At 39.8% G+C, this 15,099-nt stretch overlaps 2 long non-coding RNA genes across 2 annotated transcripts; both read right to left on the reverse strand.

The window, feature by feature from the left end:
• Positions 1 to 1,056: 1,056 nt before the first annotated feature.
• Positions 1,057 to 2,100, reverse strand: LOC135076291 (uncharacterized). Its single transcript, XR_010258234.1, has 2 exons — positions 1,686 to 2,100; positions 1,057 to 1,271 (listed from the first exon to the last, which is right to left on the reverse strand). It is a non-coding gene; the product is annotated as an uncharacterized LOC135076291 (long non-coding RNA).
• Positions 2,101 to 7,185: 5,085 nt separating this feature from the next.
• Positions 7,186 to 8,096, reverse strand: LOC135076297 (uncharacterized). Its single transcript, XR_010258235.1, has 2 exons — positions 7,815 to 8,096; positions 7,186 to 7,400 (listed from the first exon to the last, which is right to left on the reverse strand). It is a non-coding gene; the product is annotated as an uncharacterized LOC135076297 (long non-coding RNA).
• Between the last annotated feature and the right edge of the window lie 7,003 nt (positions 8,097 to 15,099).

A 15,099-nucleotide genomic window follows, 5' to 3' on the forward strand; every position in this document is an offset into this window, starting at 1 on the left:
TGGATATCGGAAGAAATTAAATACATCGCGCAGTAGTTGAGCATGACATAAAGTGGTTGCTAACTAAATCGTCAATGTACAAGTGTGTTAGAATTTTTATCACCACTGATTTCGATATCGCAGTAACTGTTACGGCACTGAATTCGTTCGTAAAAATGTTAAGTTTTTTTTATTTATAACCAAAATACCAATGGATTTGCAATACTTACATGTAGTAAATGACTCCATTGTTCCTGTAGTTCTTCGTTTCACTTGTTTTATTGCACGTAACGACGCATTATCCAAAAAATTCGGAGAACATTTCCTTAGTACGACTGAATCGCGACTAACCTAGCTACGCGGCCGATGTTCGTTTCTGGGCATATCGCGGAGACACGCGCCACGCCCCCGTTTCACATCTATTCCCTTCTATGATCTGAGGGGTAAACAAACATAGTCTTATTTCCAACCGGCGCGGGGTTATAGATGAATTGATAAATGGGCTATCCATATCAAAAATATTTTTTCAAATCGGACCAGTAGTTCCTGAGATTAGCGCGTAAACTACTACAATTTTTCATACAGTCATAACTTTTTACTGACAGCTTATTTTTTTTTCGTCCCATACAGAAAGTTAATCTCTATTTAATGGACTATAAGCCAATATAGGTCTCATTGGTGGTGGACATTTGGACCACTTTTGGTCATTGTCCTTTTAATTGAGATTTCAAACTAAGCGTTTAAAAGCGCCACAACCTGCCACAAAGCCCAAAGTACATGATTGACAAAGACCAATGATTTTCTCATGTCTCTCACCATCACTTTTTGTCTTACTGCAAATAGTTTATTATCTTTTACTGTTTATGATTAACTAGCGGCCGCCCGCGACTTCGTACGCGTGGATCCCGTTCATCTATCTTACGCGGCTTAGATTTTTTCATACAAATGTTTTTTCCCGCTAACTCCCGTTCCCGTAGGAATATTGCAATATCCTGTTGTAACTAAGCTTTAAGTTTACTAAGGTACCTGCATTGTCACGTTTTAAATTAATTTTTAGAATTAATAAAACGAGCAAAATAAGTTTACAAAATTTATTAATCTAAGTTTAAAAATATTTGATTTTAAGGTACAGGTGGGTAGGTTGTAAAAAGATCGGTTCCACGTAACACTTGTGCCAGACTCCCCTGTGCGGCCTCCTGCGGTCCCCGTGGGACGCCGTGATGTCCACTTCTCTGTCCCCTCCGGAACGGTCCACAATAAGTCCTAGCTCAAACTGAGCCCGGCCGTAATTCCTGCATAAACATTGTTTTATATTAGCCTTCGTGTGGGGTAAGAGATTGTACTGCCACGAATCTTGATTAGGTGATTTCAAACAGGCGGAAGAATATAAGCCAAGCTAGGGAAGACGGCCAGCAAGTACTAGAAGAGGTCTAGGCATTTAATTTACTGGGATGTAGTGGCAGTTGTAGATAGCAGAAACGGTTACAGTTAACTGATGGCTAATAAGAAAATAATTAAGTAATTTCGCTTCAAGGAACATAATTTATACCAACCAATTTACCTACACAATTCGCTAAAATATTAATAAGCGTAAATCTATGCTATAAGGGCGATTACAACAACACTTAACTTCTACTATAAAAAGCATTAATTACTATTTAGGAACATACCCTATCTTAACAAATAATAAGAGATGCACAACTTACCCAGTTACGGGATGAAATGTAGGCTAGACACTTAAGTTTGATTAACTGTGAGGTTTCATTAAAGTTTTATTAAACTCGCACTATGAAAAAACGCCAACGAGATCGATTTATTAAGACGCGCGCCGCATCAAGCGGTACGCGGGTGCTCAAGTTCAAGTTTCAAGCGAGGCTGGCGAGTGTGGCAGTCTGTCTCTGGCCGAGACGCTGCGCCTGCGGCGCGCACTCCCCGCGCCCTTCGCCCCGAGCGTATTTACGTTCAAAAACTTATGATCCATTGAATCGTAAAATAAAAAAAATAACATTTTCAAATGTTACAGTACCCCTCTTCCAAGAAAAAGATTTTACCTGTCGTAAAATCTGAACCTACACCTATGTTATGAATTAGCAAGGATTATGCAAAGATTTACTTGTTTTGCATTTTAAGGTCTTTTATGTGCCAAGCTCCTAAATTATGACCGGTCATAACATCCTCGAGAACATAAACTAATGGTGATTTTTTTTGCTTTATTCTACATTTAACGTACTTAGGTGCCAGCTTCTTAGCAAAACGTGCATCCTTGTCGCTCTGAAAGTAACATCGCTTCCAAACGATATCATCAACATTGAATTCAGCATGCTTTCGACGCAAGTTATAACGCTGAGTGTTTTTTAAATGTGCTTGCCAAAGTGCAACCTGTACTTTATCGAAAATATTTGCCAAATGTCCCAAGTTTTCTGCATATGGGTCGCGTGGAAGAAAAATTAGTTCGTTTGGGATATCATTTTCTATATAATGAGACCCACTCGTAACTAATTCACGACCATGGACGAGGAATGATGGAGTATAACCAGTCGTTTCATTAACTGAATTATTGATTGCGAATTGGATTTTTGGTAGATTAATGTCCCATGAGCGATGGTCATCTTGAACAAAAGTGGAAACTGCCGTTATAATGGTTTTGTTATACCTTTCAACGGTGTTCATTTGGGGAGTATATTTAGGCGTGAAGTGAACATTAGGTACAGCATATTTTTTAAATAAAGATTCCATTTGACGGCTCGTGAATTGCACGCCATTATCCAGGATAATGGTTTGAGGGATGCCGTGAACCAAGAAGACGTAATCTTCCAGATGTTTACTAACAAGATCAGCAGTAGCTCTGCGTAGCGGGAACATGAGGCAATATTTGGAAAAACAGCATGTCACTACAAATATATAACAGTGCTGTTTTCTTGAAGCCGGTAGGGGACCAACTAAATCTATAGATAGGGTTTGAAAAGGTCTACCACACTCTTTAGGTCTCCCCATCATACCTAAAGTACCCTGAGTTGAAAGCTTATAAGCTAGGCAAGTTTCACAGGAAGACACGTAACTGACAACATCGGGATACATCTTTGGCCAGTAGTAGCGAAGTAATAATCTTTTGTAGGTTTTGAAAATTCCGAAATGACCCGAAATGGGTTCCGAATGATTATCCCTTAAAACACCGAGGCGTTGCTCCTGTGGAACAACGAGCTTCCATTCAAACTCAGATGTAAGGGTATTTTTACTTTTCATAAAACGATATAAGGAACCATTCTCAACTCTATAATTAGGGTAACTAGTTGGTGAATCCTGACATCCTTGAAATATATTCTGGTACCAAGTGTCTTGAGTCACTGGACTAGATGATCCCGAAATCGCAGCAAGAGTAGGCAACCTAGAAAGACTATCAGGTATAACATTGTCCTTACCGCGGCGGTGTTTTATATTAAAGTTAAAGGCTGATAATCGGACACCCCATCGGGCCAATCTGCCGGTTGGGTTTGAAAGTGAGAGGAACCACTTAAGGGCCGAGTGGTCAGTGTAAACAGTGAACTGGTTTCCACTCTCCAAGTAACATCGCCAATGCTCCAGGGCCACTAGAACAGCAAGTGTTTCACGTTCTGTGACGCTGTAATTTCTCTCTGATCCAGTAAGAGATCTACTCATGTATGCGACTGGATGTTCGACTCCATCAATCGTCTGGGACAGCATAGCCCCGACACCAAAATTACTAGCATCAGTATGAACGTCAAAAGGGTAGCTAAAATTTGGACAAGCAAGAACAGGTGTATCAACAAGAAGAGATTTAAGTTTCAAAAAAGCCTTGTCAGCTTCATCTGTCCAGAGAAAAGGCGGAGTACATTTTTTAGTGGAGGTCAACTTGTTCAATGGACCGGCAATTGTACTAAAGTTCGGGATAAACCGTCTATACCAAGAAGCTGTACCCAAAAACCGTTTGACCTCTTTTCGATTGCTGGGAGTCGGATAATTAAGTATAGCCTCTACTTTTTCTGGATCAGTACGCAGACCTTGAACGTCGACAATATAACCAAGATATCTTAGTTGGCTACGGAAGAATTGACATTTACTCAAGTTGACCGTTAAGTTAGCCATTTGTAATTTTTCAAGGACACGCTGGAGCAATGAAACGTGTTCGCTAAAGGTAGAGCTTATAATTATGACGTCATCTAAATATGCGAAGACCTTTAGTTCAAACTCTGGGCCAAAGAGAGTATCTACTAGGCGCTGTTGAGTGGCTGGAGCATTTGATAGACCAAACGCTGTAACTTTGAACTGCAGAGTTCCACGGCCCGGAACGTAGAATGCGGTCTTCTCTTTGTCCTCTTTTTGAATAGGTATTTGCCAGAAGGCTTTAGATAGGTCTATGCTGGACAGATACCTGGCATCTCTTAGGTTATCCAAAATTTCTGATACATAAGGGAGACAGTATGCATCCTTCTTAGTGACAGAATTAAGTTTTCTACTATCTAAGCAAAATCGCGGTTTGCCGTCTTTTTTGCTGACAACTAATACTGGTGATGACCAAGGACTTTCGCATGGCTCAACAACATCCAGGGACAGCATTTCGTCAACCTGTTCTGTAATTATTCTTTGTTTCTCTGGAGACATGCGATAATAACGTTGTCTGATCGGTACGGAATCACCGGTATCAATATTATGAAAAATAACATCAGTTCTACCAAGTCCTTTTTCCTCAAAAGAAATCGATTTAAAACTTTCTACTACGCTATCAGCAATAGCCCTTTCAGAGGCGCTGAGATGCTCATAGCTACAGAGAAGTACCTTTTCAGAATCAAGGGAAATGCTAAGCATTCCAGGATCATTAGAAAGATAATCGACATTATTTAAGTGCTTAGGTAGAATTTGAAATTGATTCCAAAAATCTATGCCCAGAATTAGAGTAGTGTCAACTTCTGGAATGACATGCACTTTTATGACATGAGTCTGGTTATGAAAAACAATTGGCAGAAGCAAATAACCCAAAGACTGAAGTCTTTGGCCACCAGCAGCATTGACAGATATTTTAAGGTCATTAAACAAGGAATAACCAAACTTTAATATAGATTTATAAGAATCTTGACCCAAAATACTGACTACTGAACCGGAATCAAGTAAGCCATAAATATTTAAGTCCTTGTTGTTCTCGATATTTATTTTTACGTAAGGACGCGGATCACTACTCGGTTTAGAAGTGAAAATTGAAGCAACATTATAAGATGAGAAAAAATTGTTAATTGTCAGCAACCATTTCTGCCAATCCGAGTTATCGAAGAAAGGGTGTGCTGTTTTGCTGCAATTTTCACTTATTCGTTTTTTTTATTCTGTTCGCTAGTAATGTTATATTTATTACAATTCGGACATTCTGTAGAACGAACATCCTTCTTGCCGCATTTAAAACAAAATATGACACGCTCGGCGGGGCATTCTTTCATACCATGAGAATCCGAGCGGCATCGGTAGCAAAACTTTGATTGTGAAATAGCAAATACATTATTTGAATTATTTTGAATTTTATTATTAGAGTAAGGTTTGAAATTATTATAATTTTTAGGTGGAAATTTATTAGGTGCACTATAAGCAAATTCAGGAGCCAATGACTTGGTAGATGATGCCACTGGTTCTTTAAAATTCTCAGAACGGGCTTTTACTTGTTCATAGTTCCGGCAAAGCGTCTGTAATTGGGAAATTGATGATACATGGGGACAATTTGCCAGTACATTTGAGTAACATGGGCGAATGTTGTGTAATATGATTTCAAGTTGATCCTTCTCAGTCATAGATGTGCTAAGTCGAGAGAACATTCCTTTAATTATAGCTAAATACACAATTATATTTTCTGTCTCTCCTTGAGTACGATTACGTATTTCAGTGATCATACGGTAATCATAATCAAATATGTCAAAATCTTGTCTTAGTCGAGAAACAAGATTATCCCAATCATTAACTTCATCTCTAATAGAACGTAACCAATGGAGAGCATCGCCTGTAAATAATTCATAAGCATAAGACATCAATTTTTCATCGGAAATATTTTTTGCTATGCGGAATTCTTCAATTTTTTGAATAAATGCTCTGACACAAGTTTTGCCATCAAATTTAAGTTTAGAAAAGTCCGATGAGAGACCACGATCACAATGGACAGTGACGTTCAAGTTATCGACACCCGAAGAAGTTTTATCTTTATCTGGGTTATGTTCAGCATCGCAAAATTCTTCTGGTTCGATAATCTTTGAGTAGACAGAATTGTATTCCTCAATAGTATTTTTTATTATTTTTAGTTTTGAAAATAGTTCCGATGTTGGCTCAGGCTGTTCCAGGCGCCGGAACCTGTGATGTACATGATTTAAGAGCGAGCGTGTGCGATCAATTAAATTTTCATCTAATGTTATAGACAAATTTTCTAAATTGGCCTTAACTTTAGTTAATGATTCTGCTATGCCCTTAATGTCATCGCTCAATTCCAGACATGAATCGGCGATGTCATTCGACGGATATAATTGTGTTAATTTACATACTTGTCGCCTCAATTCTATAACAGTGCCAGCCGGTACTTCTCCTCTAATTGTAACCTCATATTGCAATTCTGATTTTTGAAGGTGAAGAAATTTAATAGGATAAGCCATTTTGAGAAAGAAAAATTCTGGGTATGTTGTGCAAAGAAAACTAAAGAAAAAAAATATACTGCAACTAAAATAAAAAAATCTACTGCAACTAAATAGACAGGAAAGCCAAAGCAGTTAAATCCGTTCTGTCACAACAATCAACTTTGATCTAGAACGATGCAGAAATCTAAAAAAATATATACTTAAGAAATAATAATTTGATCAGAGGGAGAAACACAAAAATTCTTCAGGCTATGTAGGTGTAGCTTAATTTTTTTTTTAATTATCTATTAGTTATAGTAACTGTGATAAACGGTTAATACTGGCATTTTTTTTTATATAAACAAAATATTACCGCAATATAAAATAATAACTCTTGCTAAACTAAATTATTTATAAAATCTATATTAACACATAGCCTGAAAAATAATTACTATCATCGTTTTACAGTAACAACATGCACACAACCATCACCAGAAAAATTAACTAAAGTGCTATAGTGTAGAACCAATCTTTAAACCTTTACACGATAAGAGTGGGCGCCATTTGTCACGTTTTAAATTAATTTTTAGAATTAATAAAACGAGCAAAATAAGTTTACAAAATTTATTAATCTAAGTTTAAAAATATTTGATTTTAAGGTACAGGTGGGTAGGTTGTAAAAAGATCGGTTCCACGTAACACTTGTGCCAGACTCCCCTGTGCGGCCTCCTGCGGTCCCCGTGGGACGCCGTGATGTCCACTTCTCTGTCCCCTCCGGAACGGTCCACAATAAGTCCTAGCTCAAACTGAGCCCGGCCGTAATTCCTGCATAAACATTGTTTTATATTAGCCTTCGTGTGGGGTAAGAGATTGTACTGCCACGAATCTTGATTAGGTGATTTCAAACAGGCGGAAGAATATAAGCCAAGCTAGGGAAGACGGCCAGCAAGTACTAGAAGAGGTCTAGGCATTTAATTTACTGGGATGTAGTGGCAGTTGTAGATAGCAGAAACGGTTACAGTTAACTGATGGCTAATAAGAAAATAATTAAGTAATTTCGCTTCAAGGAACATAATTTATACCAACCAATTTACCTACACAATTCGCTAAAATATTAATAAGCGTAAATCTATGCTATAAGGGCGATTACAACAACACTTAACTTCTACTATAAAAAGCATTAATTACTATTTAGGAACATACCCTATCTTAACAAATAATAAGAGATGCACAACTTACCCAGTTACGGGATGAAATGTAGGCTAGACACTTAAGTTTGATTAACTGTGAGGTTTCATTAAAGTTTTATTAAACTCGCACTATGAAAAAACGCCAACGAGATCGATTTATTAAGACGCGCGCCGCATCAAGCGGTACGCGGGTGCTCAAGTTCAAGTTTCAAGCGAGGCTGGCGAGTGTGGCAGTCTGTCTCTGGCCGAGACGCTGCGCCTGCGGCGCGCACTCCCCGCGCCCTTCGCCCCGAGCGTATTTACGTTCAAAAACTTATGATCCATTGAATCGTAAAATAAAAAAAATAACATTTTCAAATGTTACAGCATGCCAAATTTTAAGCGTCTAACTTAAGCGGTTTAGATTAGGACTTGCCGTACTTGGTCTTAGCAATGAAAAACGACATCTCATCTACCTTCTAAACATTAATTGGACTATGGTCCGTCAGTTCTGTGTACTAAGTGCCCTGCCCATTGCCACTTCTGCTTGATAGTCCGTCAGGCTATGTCAGTGACTTTACTTCGTTTACGGACCTCCTCATTTCTGATTCGATCTCGTTAAGAAACATCAAGCTCTCCTAAGTACGCTGTGCAACTTTGAGAGGCCACGTTTTCGAGCCATCAATCATCGGTAACACACACTGATTGAAGACTTTCGTCTTTAAGCACTGAGGTATTTTGGACAATAAGATGTTAATTATGTAGTTTCCCGAACGCTGATTCGACGATTTACCGCTTTCTCGAAATTGCATCTACCTAGCTAAATATTTTGTCCGAGGTAGACATACTTGTCAACAATATCGCGAATCAAGCTCCCAACCGAAACTAGGTAAGGCGCAACATGGACATTCAACATAAGCTTCGTTTTGTCCATGTTTATCCGAAGGCCTACCTGTTGGGCAACTCGATTAAGGTCTTCGAGCATTGTGCCAAGGTCTTTCAGCGATTCTGACATAGTACGCAAAACTGACGGCAGATGGGGCAGCAAGGTTCTGGAGTGGAGGCCACGTACTAGAAAGCGCAGCGTAGAACTGCCATCCACAACGTGGACCGACGACCTCATAAAGGTAGCAGGAAGGCGCTGGATGCAGGCCGCCACTAACCGGCAATTGTGGAAATCATTGGGTGAGGCCTATGTTCAGCTGTGGACGTCTTATGGCTAAAGTGATGATGATGATGATGGCCCGTGATTATGTGAGTTGGTCATCGATAATAATTAAAGGAACAAATTACAAGCATTATTCAAGTGTTTCATCACTCTCTACAATGTTTATAACATGTGACTTGAATGACACTACAAATCGTCTCGCCAACCTATTTGTTGAAGGGTTAATATCAAGAAGGAAGGAGTAAAAGTTTGTTTGATACCTGTGATTTTACAAAAACACTTGTATTCTTTGCTAGTCCATATTGGCCCATTTATCAGTAACCAAATGCAATGGATACCCATCGCAAAAAATGGTTTTTAAATACTTCAATTTTATATTTTTAGAAGAAGCGCTGTTTTGTACCACATCAAAGATTTTGATTAAAAACATTATTTTACTTTATAAAATCCAAAATATAACCAAATATTCAATTTATAGCACATAAACTCAATTCCGATATTAATATCGGAATTCCGATATTGAGATCTAATATCGGAATCCAATATCGGAATTGAAAACCTTCCGATATTACATGCCCTACTCCACACTGCGCAGCCCGAGCAAACTATCGGCAGACAAAAAGCTATATTTTTGAAAAAAAAAAACAGTTCATCCACTTTTGCTCCTGACTGTCTACGCATGAGTCACAGAAACAGTTGTTTCGAACTTAAAGCAAATTATTATACCTATGACGATACGAAATCGATGTCTTTTTTGCGATGCAGGCCGACTGTAAGGAGATTATACTGATTAACCACATAAAAAGTATAACTGACGATCTACCGCTGGTTATACGAGTATTAGGTGAAGTTTTAACCAATCGTTAGTAGGTATTCAGAATACGTTGAATGGAAGGCAAGGTCGTTGCTTTTGAGATTAGTGCGCTCAGTTAAGTAGTGCAATGACTGGATGGGATTAAAATGTTCGCAACTGGTTGGCAGTGCAATGAGACATATTATCTAAATCCATGGGTAATGCATAAGGGAGACTGAAAAGAGTTGTGACAGAGGAGGGTTGTGATATTATCGATTTTTGGAATTAACTATGAGCGAGCTCACAACAGCGCGCATTTGTTAGCTCCAGACTTGAACTGAAAACACGCACGGTTACGAGCTCGAAAGTTCGTAAAAATAGACAAGGTCACAACTCATATAATGACCTTTTGAATAGTGCCTCTTTTATAAGGACGACAAAATTAAATGCTTGTTGAAGCAAGTGTGCACTAGGTTTAATTTCGCTTAATTTTCTTAAATCATGTGAGATCACGTAGCAAGTGTTAGCTGAACACCTGTTGAGGGTTAAGCTTGTCTTTTTAAGCCTGTTCTTTATAACTAAGGACATCTCGGCAAGGCAATAAGCTTGGAACAAGATGATTGGAATTTCAAAAGATAACCTATGCATAATTTAGTCATTCTCGTTCCACAAGATAACATCTTTGAAAAAAAACACTCTAATTGCATTTGCAAAATTAGTTAAATGCCTTATGAATAGCCTAGGTAGGCACCTATCTTCGATCAGCATATTAAAAGCACTTAATATAGGTATAGGGTGTCCCAAAAAGTAGTGTCAATCCGACTAGGGCTACCCAAACCGCCTCGACTTCTTATAGTTTTCGGTTATGATTTTGTTCCTGTATCCTACTAATATTATAAATGCGAAAGTTTGGATGTCTGTATGTTTGTTACTCTTTCACGCAAAAACTACTGAACGGATTTTGTTGAAACTTTACAGTATTATTGTTTATAACGCAGAATAACATATAGGCTATAATTTATGACGATCTGTGACAAACGAAAATTCACGTGGGTGAAGCCGCGGGCAAAAGCTATATGTACATAATTTATGTAAGTAATATCCTAAGGTTAATAAAGGTCATCATAAATATCATAATTTCTTAGGATACAGAGAAATACTATAATAGTTATGTAAAATACTCGCAAGTCGCAAAATCATTTTATCGCAACGTCTTCTAGTAGATTATATCTCCAAGTTTATTAAATAAAATGACAATCCCAAAACACAGTAGATATAATTTATTTTATAACAGTGTCTCATCCCTTAGTAGGTACATATACCTACCTATGCAGTTACAAAAGCTATAGTTAGAAAATGAGACAAACTTTTTCATCCAACAATAACTGTGACATGCGAAAAAATAACTTTATTTTGACTTAGATAGTTTTGTAGTCATCTAGGAAAGTTAAATTTACAGTTATCATACTACATTAGCAGTATTGTTAGATTAAATTGAAGTAGGTAAGTAAGTACTAAGTAGGTAGCTGTAGGTAAGTAAGTACTAAGTAGGTAGCTGTAGGTAAGTAAGTAATAAGTGTATGACAAAACCAAGGGACAGAACTCATTACTTAGGGTAAGAAGACGCCCAGCTATTAGCTGACACGAGGCTCGTAAAATGTCTTCATGTGGAGTGATTAAAATTCTAATGGCTCGTCCATGACACAAGTGAAAATGGAAACCTAATAAGTTAGCCATATTCCGGTCCATCACCACTTGTCTGATACCATATTATTGCATTTTTCATACTCGGATATCTAGTTAAGTTTGTTTATTTCGGCTAAAATTAAGCTCAATCTAACTCCGGGAAAGGCTAGTTCAATTACCTATTTAGTACGATTTTTAATAGGTAAGACAGCAGGTAATATAATGATAAAATACTATGGTTCGTTTCAGCCAAATGACGTCCACTGCTGAACATAGGCCTCCTCCAAAGATTTCCTTAAATACTGTCATTAAAATTTCGTGAAAAATCGATAATACGAACCGAACGATATCGCATTAATTTACTATTGACACCTAGTTACTTACATGGCTAACTTTTGAAATATCGTAAGTATCGTAGCGTCCACGATCGGACTGATTGATGAGACAGAATCAATTAAGTAAATGAAAACGGGACTTTAATCTTTCAATATGAAAGCCATCTTCATTTACTACAGCTAAGGTAAAAAAAGAGATCTTTGCTTCTGATACCTAATTTACAGTGCTCTCACTCATAGGTAAAAATAGTAAACATTATACCTATGTAGAGTGGGATAGGTATTTTGTTCTAATTCTGGATTATATTCACATACTAGCTTTCCGCCTGCGGCTTCGCCCGCGTGGAATTTTGTCTGTCACAGAAAAACTTTATCGCACGCGTCCCTGTTTCAAAAACCGGGATAAAAACTATCCTATGTCATTTCCCGGGACTCAAACTATCTCTATGCCAAATTTCATCAAAATCAGTTCAGTGGTTTAGGCGTGAAAGAGAGACAGACAGACAGACAGAGTTACTTTCGCATTTATAATATTAGTATAGAATTACTTACTAATAAATTACTCCTAAGTACGTCTAGTTAATATTGCCTATTCTTCAGAAAACATTTTATTTTTGTCTCCAGTCAATAACCGTTGTTAGCAGCTTAATTTCCACGCAATCCACCCTATCAGCATCGAGCCACCCTCTCCATTTTCATTTAATTATCTAGTTTACATTTTGAAAAAGGAGAACTCTATCAGCTTCGGATAATTTAATCGATTAAAACGATAGCATAATCGATTCCACGCCGCTTCATTAAACGCTTCAGGATTGAAAAACTTGTGACGCCTTTCAACCCTGCACAGGTCCCGTAGACCGGCTAATTGTATGGAACCCCGATGGTGAACGAGCCGAAACATAGAATCTTAATAAGCTTATGTAATTATCATCATCATCATTTCAGCCATAGGACGTTTACTGCTGAACATAGGCTTTCCACAATGGAAATATGACGTGATTTCCACAATGGCCGGTTGATGGCGGCCTGCATCCAGCGCCTTCCCGTTCCCGCTACATTTATGAGGTTGTCGGTCCACATTGTGGGTGGACGTCCTACGCTGCGCTCTCCGGTACGTGGCCTCCACTCCAGTCCAAAACCTTGCAGCCCCATCGGCCGTCAGTTCTACGTACTATAATGCCTTGCCCATTGCCACTTCAGCTTACTAATCCGTTGGCCTCCCTAAATATGGCGAGGTTTGAAATCAACTCCCTGTTTTTTATGAAAACCAACAGCATAAAATAAAAGGTAATGAGAAAGCTACAGCCGCAGTATTTAAGCTCTATCGATTTCTACGTGAAATGGCAAAATTTTAATGAAACCATTATAAGCATAGGCCTTTGAACAAGTAGACTTCTTAAAGATGTGACGCGCCCCGCGACGCATCGACAGCCCTAGCACCGAGCACGGAGATTTTGACAACCCTACGGCTGCGCGGCCGCACGCCGCACGGACCGAGCTAATATAAGAGACGGCGGCGACCGCGGGCGCCTACCCCTATCCGTCCCCCGGACACGGCCTGAGTCCCCTATCCGTCCCCCGGACACGGCCTGAGTCGAGGTCCGAGCCTACCGTGGCGCCCTCAGGCCGCGTCCGTAGTCCCCTCGATCGGGCCCACTAGAGTGAGCCCGCCGTAGGCTGGACTTGGGTCCAACACCGCGGTGGGCAACCCTCTAGTTGGGTTCGCCACTGATCGGGCGCCTTATGCGCTCGATACGGCCCGATCGCGAACGTCGGTCTGCGACCGACGCGGACGAGCCTGGGCTTCGCTACGCGAAGCCCACACTCGGCCTCGTCGGCACGCGCACTGACGATCGCCAAACGGCTAGAGTACCTTCTGTACTCGCCACTCTGCCCGGTGAAGCTGGAAAAGCTCCTCAAGCTACCAGCGCGCGTCCCTACAAAAAAAAAAAAAAAAAAAAAAAAAAAAGCGGGCGCCTAGCATTCGCTCGGGAGCCATCGCAACAGCCAGACGATCGCGCGCGCGTCTACGGTTAATTGCGCAAGAGTCCCTAGCGAATAGCTGCCCTCACTGTTCCCATTAACCTGGCTCGATAGGACTTTCTGCTCGCGCGGTTTCCGCGACACGAGCGAACCATCGCTGCCTGTATTCACATCCAAATCCCTACCGAGTGCATGCTTTACTCAATCCCGACCTGCGGTAGCAATCCCGCTGCCACCCTTCCTGTAATTCCTCCCCACTCGCCACGTAGGTCCCAAGCCTTTTACCTTCGGTGCACGAATCCCCACTTCGTTGACCTCGGTTACCGATTTGGGAGCGAACCGTCCTACCCCCCTAGTTTATAAGTATCCAAACTAACACTCGCTAAACCTCGCACAGGGCGCCGCCCCTCTCGCGGATACGTAAACTAGTCTCGGGACGCGGACCGGGCGCGTCGCTATCCCTCTTGTCATTAGTAGATTTGCAATTGTGGAATAACTTGCTCATTATTTAAATAATAGTAATTTAGAGTCAGTGAAACTAGAATAAGTAGACTATTGTGGAACCTGAATTATAAGTGCCATTGTGTTATTGATTGTGCGTTTCCTTGGTCAAATATCCCTGTAGGCATCCTGGATAGGTACACATCCCTCATCGCAGAAGGCGAACTGGGACTTAGTACTAAACAGCGGGGTGTCAGACTGAGCTAGCTAAGACGCCCCGTTGCAAAGAAACTAAAATGTTTCTGTGCTTTTTTCTTTAGCTAGCCTTTGACTACTCTAATATTGGCCGTCGACTTTAGTGGCTGTGTAATCAGGCTCCTCATTCAATGACGGTCAGCAAACAGAGCCTGCCCAACTTGAGGCTTGAATATACCGGGACACTATGTCAACTTATTAGGTTACTAGCTTTCCGCCCGCGGCTTCGCCCGCGTGGAATTTTGTCTGTCACAGAAAAACTTTATCGCGCGCGTCCCTGTTTCAAAAACCGGGATAAAAACTATCCTATGTTCTTTCCCGGGACTCAAACTATCTCTATGCCAAATTTTATCAAAATCGGTTGCGAGGTTTAAGCGGGAAAGCGTAACAGACAGACAGACAGACAGACAGACAGAATTACTTTCGCATTTATAATATTAATAATATTAATATAGTTGGGATTAGCTTGAGGCTCAAAAAGTGACGATTTCTACGTAAGGAATGAATGAGTAAAGTTAACAGGCAATAAATTATGAATGTAAGAAGACAATTTTGTAACTGAATCATGTGAAATTGAAACCTGCCTGGCGGACAGTTTTACAGTTTTCATATAAATTGCCGTGATGCAATACGAATAATTATGTATAATTTAAGTATAAATAATTCGACGAGGCTTTGTTCTCAAAACTTATAA

Source organism: Ostrinia nubilalis, chromosome 1 (genome assembly GCF_963855985.1).
Source record: "Ostrinia nubilalis chromosome 1, ilOstNubi1.1, whole genome shotgun sequence".
NCBI classification, from domain to species: Eukaryota; Metazoa; Arthropoda; class Insecta; order Lepidoptera; family Crambidae; genus Ostrinia; species Ostrinia nubilalis.